This window comes from Chrysochloris asiatica, unplaced genomic scaffold (assembly GCF_000296735.1).
Source record: "Chrysochloris asiatica unplaced genomic scaffold, ChrAsi1.0 scaffold00004, whole genome shotgun sequence".
Lineage (NCBI taxonomy): Eukaryota > Metazoa > Chordata > Mammalia > Afrosoricida > Chrysochloridae > Chrysochloris > Chrysochloris asiatica.
In genome coordinates this window covers 13,462,229-13,470,592 of record NW_006408522.1, presented here as the reverse complement: position 1 = coordinate 13,470,592, position 8,364 = coordinate 13,462,229, and the positions used below count along the sequence as shown (strand labels likewise).

The 8,364-nt window shown below is 37.0% G+C and overlaps 1 pseudogene; it reads right to left on the bottom strand.

The window, feature by feature from the left end:
* Nucleotides 1-3,717: 3,717 nt before the first annotated feature.
* Nucleotides 3,718-4,778, bottom strand: LOC102839370 (annotated as a pseudogene).
* Nucleotides 4,779-8,364: the final 3,586 nt, after the last annotated feature.

The following is an 8,364-nucleotide window of genomic DNA, read 5'->3' as shown; positions in this document are numbered from 1 at the left end:
TATTTCCAGGTAAATAGTTGTCATATAACTACTTTTTTTCCTGCTTACATTTGCCTTACTTGGTATTTTTCCTTTTACCTTTTAAATTTCTTACTTTAACACCTAACTAACTCTAACCGTTTTTAGCTATCGTTTCAAATTGTAAACTTCCTTCCCAAGTCCTTATGCCTTGTACAACTGTACAATCCAGGGGACTGTTGGTATAAAGTCTTCTCACATGAACTGTGGTGATATTGGAAACAGGTCCATATACATTTTCGCTTTTCAAGGCAAAGCTAAGTAAACAGTCTCTGTTTCCCTCTTTCTATGCTAGAGTGGACTACTGAAAATATAAGAACACTCTCGATGTCACAACCATAGAATAGAAAAGCCAGTCTCCTTCTTTTCAACTGGGTAGTTCAATTTGTGAAAGACTGTTGCTATGAGTCAGAATTAAATCGACAGTCCACAACAACAATGCCAAAAATGGGAGGCACGCAGGGTCAGTATGCAGACATTCAACATGGACAGCCAGCACCCAACTACAGAAGAGAGCTCTTGCTTCAGGCGTACACATTTTTCCTTTCAGAGCATCTGCTGCTCCTTGATTTCCGTTGCAAAATCTTTATTTTCTTCTTCTATCAGTCAAGTCACAGAAGAAATATGAGGCTTTCTGCTCCCGCAAAGATATTAAAAGCCTTAGAAACCCTATACAGGGTCACTCGACAGCACTTAACAACAACAACATCAGTCAAATAAGGAGCCCTGCCTGGTGGCATAACAGTTAAGTGCTTAGCTTTTAGTTAGTTTAGTGGTTCAAACTCACCTAGCATGGGAGAAGGACCTAGTGATCTGCTCCCATAAAGATGACTAGAAAACCTTATGTGGCATTTCTACACAGTCACATGGAGTCACTATGAATCAAAATGGACTCAGTGCACCTACCAATAGCAACAACATTGATCAAATAGATTCAGGTCAATAAATAATCATTGACCACACATTAAATACTGAGCATGCATGCATACTGTGGTGCTGAAGGATAAACATTGACCCACAAGCTTGGTTTGAACCCACTGTCTGCTCCTCGGAAATCCTACACAGGGTCGATGAGTTGGAACTGACAGTGGCAGTTAACAAGAACAATATCCATGTGTGTATATCTTGTGTCTATGTAAGAACATGAACTGTGTAGCAAACTATCCTCACATTTTCAGGTTGCAATGACAATCATTGCAGATGTAAAACTATTCGAGGGTCAAAGGAGCTAGTAAAGAAGTCCGAATTTCTAGTGCAGACTCACAGTGGAAGGGAACAAAGCAATCCACAAGTATAGTTGGTGGTGCTTTTCATGGACCTTATACTCTGCCAGGCCCTAAGGAAGACACAAGTCACTAAAGACAAAGATGAGGTGTCTAAACATGTCCAAGAAAGAATTCCATTGACATTTTTTATCCAGCCAATTAACTATTTGCACAATTGCAATTTCCAAAAGCTTGGAATTGAGAGTTTCAAACATTTGAAGCTGAGATTTTACCTCCACTTTCCAAATCCAGGTTATGCGATCCCAGGTCTAAGACTCAGGTACAGATCTGCAGAGAAAATGAAAGAGGGGCCAAGGGCAGCTTATTTCTACATGTAGGAAAAGAGAGCATTAAGATGACACAAGGTCATGGACAATGAATAAAAAAGACCACTGAAGAACTGATGCATTTGAATTATGGTGTTGACGAAGACTATTAAAAGGACCATGGAATGCCTGCAGAACAAAGAAATCTGTGTTGGAAGAAATAGAGCCAGAATGCTCCTTAGAAACCAAGATGGTGAGCCTTTGGACATTTTGTCAGGAAGGACAAGTCCCTGGAGGAGGAGATCATGCTTAGAAAACTGGAGAGACAGTGAAATAGAGGAAGACCCCTAACAAGATGGATTTGCACAGTGGAAGTAACACAGAGCTCAAAGGTAACAATCATTGTGAGGATTGTGCAGTGCATTGTTCTGTTGTGCATAGGGTCTCTTATGAGTAGGAATTGATTTGACGGAACCTAACAGCAAGACATCTTCTCTCTAATGCTTACATGCTAACTGTAGATTTTTTTTTTTTTAAGGATAATAGATACTTAACTTTTAAAAAAGAAAGAAAATTCCAGGGGCTGTCTCACTGTAAACAGTCCCATTTTGTGGACCTTCTATAGCTACATTCAGTTACAATCATTGTTCATTAGAACACACCCAAGACATTTGAAATACCTCAAACATCAAAACACACGAATTTATCTCTGGTCTACCATAGCTATGAAGGCAGAATACTTTTTCATAATGGTTCCTCCAGTGTTTGCTGGTCACCCTTCAGTTAACCAGCAGCACACATTCCACAGACATTGCAGTTACCTGAGAGACTATTGCTCTCTTCTTCCACAACTCCAAGAGATCTCTACCACCAACATAGCTCATTACCTTCTTGAAAAACGAAAATGAAATACTATTTTGGATGAAAAATTTTAAATCCTAATTACTATTATTTAGGAAAATAATTCTTTGTAACTTGATACTTACATTTTGTTTCAATTTTTTTTTAAACTATTTGATAGATTTAAAACTTTTTAACTATTTTTTTACTTATATTTTGTTTCAATTTTTTTAAACTATTTGATAAATTTTAAATTTAATTACACTTAAGTTTTTAAAAAGATAATCACTTTCAAGAAATGAATAATATTACTTCATTCACGTAAAATAATTTGTTTTATAGAAAAGTATATAAATGTCAATCAGTCATTCTTCCTATCCTCTCCTACCAGAGCTGTACCAGTAATGTTAATGATGTCACAGGTGTACACATATTTTACTTCTTAGATAAATTGTGTAGGTGACAGAAAACATACTTTTCAGCAGGAGTGAGTCTGTTGGATACCTTTAAAAGTAATTATCAGAAATATGTCAGTATTTTATTCCATTTCTTGCTATGTAAGATTCTTGGCACACTGGTGAACTCTTGTCTGTTGATCCAATCATCATCATCATCTCAATCTTGGGAATGTTCAGCAGCACCCACCACCCCACAGAGATAGACAGGTATAGTGGTACAGCTTAGTGATGAAGAATCCAGTCTTAGATTAGATGATACCTTTAGAACCTTTGTTTATATCACATTATTGTGAATTTATAAACTCCACTTATAGTTTAAAACTGTAATATATAACACATTATTATTATAAAATATCCTTTCCTGTAAATACACTGAAATTTTCTAGGGTATTTATTATTCTATGTTTAGTACTATTCCAAATGCTAGTTTCTTAATATTTCAAAACCCCAAGTATAAAGACAGTTTTCTTAATTTTCCAAAATTAGTTATTTGAGTTAATAGGAATTCTGTAGGCATGCCTACCCATCTCATTTTACTTACTTTTCAAAATAGTTACAACAAAAACCAAACCAAATCAAGAGTCTTTCAATTGCAAAACTATTGAAAGACCATGAGTCAGCTGATCTATGAAATTACATAATAGAAAGTTGAAATAACTGCTTTAAAAACAAAAGCAAAACTCAGTTCTCTTATCCCTCTAATTATAAGAAAATGGAAAATCTGCCTTTAAATCAATGTTTTTCTATTTCTTCTAAGAAATTAAAATGTTTCTTATCTTATAAATATTCATAATACTCAAGCTATTTTTTGTGGCCTCTGGGGACTAGACTGCACGGTACTATTTAGCCAAGGTGTATTATGGTGCTAAATCATATATAGACTATTATTTCTGATATTTGTCCATCTTCTATTGAAGTGCCATTATTATTGCCAGGGGAACTAATGAAGAAAAAAAGATCTTGCTAGCAGTAGGTGTTTCCTGTACTACTTTCTTCAATCCTTTTGTGCCATAGTGAGACCCTGGACCTTTCAGTGTTGCACAAGCTGTGTAGCACACGTTGGGCAGGATCTCTATAGGGTCTTTGAACATGACCCTGAATGTGTTAGAGGTTCCATTGCAACTACATCCGGTATCATTTTGTCCCAAGGATTGTTCTTTTTTTTTTTTTCATATTCAGAGATCTGTATATTCACTTGATAGTCCATGGGACCATGAATAGATCATACAAACCAAATCCAACTATAGGAATTCTTCTATTAACTGTGAACCTGATTCCATCACTTGTTCCACTGTAACCCCGATGACTCAATTCTCCACTTGCTGGAATCTATTAATGCTGCATTCTTTCCTCGGAGGCAGCACCTTGGTCAATCAACGTAGTCAATTCAGGAGTTTAAGATTGACAATAAAATGAAGAAAGAGATTAACCACTTCACGATGTGACAAAATTCCAGATTGAGCAGGACCTACTGCAAACTCCTCATTCGTCATCAGTGGGAACTGAATTAAGGAAAGTGCTTTGCCTAGAACTTTCTGTTTGTTTCCAAAAGTCACAGGCAATAGTTGTCTCTGAGAGTCTGCATCTGTCCAGCGAACAACAGCAGCAAAAAGTCAGCTTTCTCGAGTACTAAGTGTGTCCCTTTCTAAAACTGCACAGAGAGTGTACATATCAATATTAGTAAACCCTCTTGCACTTACTGTGTCCATTGTGGTTTTGTCTATTGGGTCTAGACAGAGACTAGCAAGTTGAGGTTCATCAAATAATCGAGCCTGAGTAAGAAGCATAAAGGCATTATCTGCCCTAAGATGTTTAGTAAGAAATTCCACACAATGTGCTTCTAAGGCTGGGACTGCATATTTCGTAGCAGTATAAAGAGTGGTCATAATTCTTTCTGGACCAATCTGAACTTCGTCTGAATTAGAAATCATTCCTGACAGCCCTCATTTCAGTTTTGTCCAAGTCATCACTTCAGATGGTTGCCGCTCCTGTGGTAATTCGGGAGCAGAGCTGGAGGCTTGGAAACCTCTCTCCAACTGTAGATTTTTAATGGCTGGTTTTTTTGAAAGAAATCAGGCCTTTCTTCCAAGTCATCTATGAGTGGATTCAAACTGCCAATCTTTTGGTTAGCAGGTGAGTGTGTTACCTACATCATCCAGAGACGACCGCTCCTGCTTATAGTCAGACATTTGTGGATCAGTCCAACCGTAACCATTGCCATCAAGTCAAGTCGGTTCCAACTCATAGTGACTCAATTAAACCCCAGAGAACTGCCTCATAGTTTCCAAGGCTGTAATATTTATGGGACCAGTCTTGTCACATCTTTCTCCCAAATCTCAGCTATTGGGTTCAAACAGACTTTCCGATTGCAGCTAAGTACTTAACATTGTGCCAAGGGTTCCTTCTTTTCCCCCCTTACCTTGAACTCCTATTATAATAATTTAAAAAACAAAACAACAGCAACAAAACCCCCACAATCATCAAGTTGCTTCTGACTCATGTTGTTGTTGGGTGTCTTTGAGTTAGTTCTGACTCTTAGGGGCCCTATGCACAGCAGAACAAAACACTGCCTGGTCCTACACCATCTTAACAAATATTGCTACACATGAGCCCATTGCTGCTTCCATTGTACCAATCCATCTCTTTGGAGGTCTTCTGTTTTCTTTTTCACTGGCCTTCCACTTTACCAAGCATAATGTCCTTCCTTCTTCAGGGGCTGGTTCCTCCTGACATCATGTCCAAGTATGAGAGACCAAGTCTTGTCATACTGGCTACTAAGGAACACTCTGTCTGTATGCTTTCCAAGACAAATATTTTCAATATCTTCACCAACACCATAATTCAAATGTATGCATTCTTCTCTGGTCTTCTTTATTCATTGTTCAGCTTTCACATGCAGATGAAGCTGTTGAAAATACCATCTCACACCTTGGTTCTCAAAATTACATCTTTGCTCTTTAGTACTTTAAAGAGATCTCTTGCAGCAGATTTGCCTAATGCAATATGCCATTTGATTTCTTGACTGCTGCTTCCATGAGTGTTGATTGTGGATCCATGCAAAATGAAGTTTTTAACAAATTCAATCTTTTCTTCATTTATCGTAAAATTCATTGATCCAGTTGTGACGATTTTTGTTTTCTTTACATTGAGATATGATTCATACTGAAGGCTGTGGTTGTTGATGTTCATCTGTGTTTTAAATCCTCTTCACTTTCAGCAAGCAAGGTTGCATCATCTTCGTATCGAAGTTTGTTCATGAGTTTTCCTCCAATCCTGATTCCTTATTCTTCTTCATGTAATCCTGCTTCTTGGATTATTTGCTCAGTACAGATTGAATAAGTATGGTGAAAGAATACAAACCTGGTGCACAGCTTTCCTAATTTTAAACCATTCAGTGTCCCCTTGTTCTGTTTGAACAACTGCCATTGATATATATACAGGCTCCTCATGAGCACAGTTAAGTGTTCTGGAATGCCCATTCTTCACAATGTTGTCCTTAGTTCATGACGGTCCATACAATTGAAAACTTTTGTATAGTCAATAAAGCACAAGTAAGCATCTTTCTGAGATTCACTGCTTTTACTCAAGATGCACCTGACATCAGCATTGATAGCCCTAGTTCCGCGTTCTCTTCTGAATTAAACTTGAATTTCTGGCAGTTTCCTGTCAATGTACTTACTGTTGCAACCTAATTTGAGTTAGCATTAGCAAAATTTTACTTGCATGTCATATTAATGATATTGCTTGATGATTTTCCACATTCTGTTGGGTTGCCTGTCTTTGGAACGGGCATAAATATGAATCCAGTCAGTTGATTAATCTCCAAATTTTTTGGCATGAATGAGTGAACACCTCCAGTGCTATGTATCTTTTTGTTTTCGTCAGTGCAGCAGCTTGGACTTCTTCATTAAGTACCATCAGTTCTTGATCATATGCTACCTCTTGAAACAGTTGAACATTGACCATTATTTTTGGTACAATGGCACTGTATAGTCCTTCCATTTTCTTCTGATGCTTTCTGCATTATTCATTATTTTGCCTATAGCACCCTTCAATATTTTAAGTTGAGGCTTTAAATGTTTCTTCAGTTCTTTCAGTTTGAGAAATGCTGAGTATGTGTTCTTCCCTTCTAGTTTTCTAACTACAGATCTTTACACATTTCATTATAGTACTTGACTTTGTCTTCTCACCTGCATTCTAAAATTTTCTGTTCAGCTCATTTGATTCCTTATTTCTTTCAGTTGATCTACCATCTCTGTTCTCAAGAGTAAGTTTCAGAGTCTCTTCTGACATCCGTTTTTGTCTTTCCTGTCTTTCCTGTTAGTTTAATGACCTTTTGCTTTCTGCATGTATGATGTACTTGATATTATTCCACAACTCTTCTGCTCTTTAGTCAATAGTGTTTAATGCATCAGATCTGTTCTTGAGATGGTCTCTAATTTAGGTGGGATATATTCAAAGTCATATGTTTGCTTTTGTGTACTTGTTTTAATTTTTTGCAGCTTCATCCTGAGCTTGCTTATGAGCAATTGATGATCTGTTCCACAGTCTGCCCCAACTTTGTTTTGGATGATGATATTGAGTTTTTCTACCATCTCTTCCCACAGATGTAGTCAATTTGATTCCTGTTTATTCCATCTGGTGATATCCATGTGTTTATGTTGTATAAGAAAGGTATTTGCAGTGAATAAGTATTGATCTTGCACGATTCTATGATGTGATTTCTAGCATCATTTTTATCACCAAGGCCATGTTTTTCAACTACTGATCCCGTCTCTTTGTTTCCAGCTTTCATATTCCAGTTACCAGTAATTATCAGTACATCTTGATTTCATATTTGATCAATTTCAGAGTGAAAAAGTTGGTAGAATTTTTCAATTTCAACCACTGGCTTTAGTGGTTGTTGTGTAAATTATTACTGGTTTTACTTGTAGTTATACATATATAATCCTATCACAGACAGCATTGTACTTCAAGATAGATCTTGAAATGTTTTCTTTTTTGGATGATGAATGCAACACTATTCCTCTTCAATTTGACATGCCTAGCATAGTAAATTATACAGCTATCTGATTCATAATGGCCAACGAGTCCATTTTAGCTCACTAATGCCTAGGATATTGGTCTTTTTTCATTCCACTTTATTTTGACAACTCCAATATTCCTAAATTCATACTTTGTACATTCCATGCTGAAATTATTAATGGATATTTGCAGCTATTTCTCCTCATTTTGAGTTGTGCCTCATCAGCAAAATGAAGGTCCCCAAAGTTTTGTTCCACTCATGTCATTATGGTCAACTCTACCTACTTTGAAGAGGTTGCTCTTGCTCAGACATATTTGAGTGCTTTTCAACCTGAGGGGCTCATCTTCCAGCACTATATCTGACAACGTTTCACTGCTATTCGTAATGTTTTCCTTGTCTGATACTATATCTGACAATGCTCTACCATTATTCATAAGGTTGTCAGTAGCTAAACATTCAGAAGCAGTCCACCTCTCCTTCTTCTTAGTCTG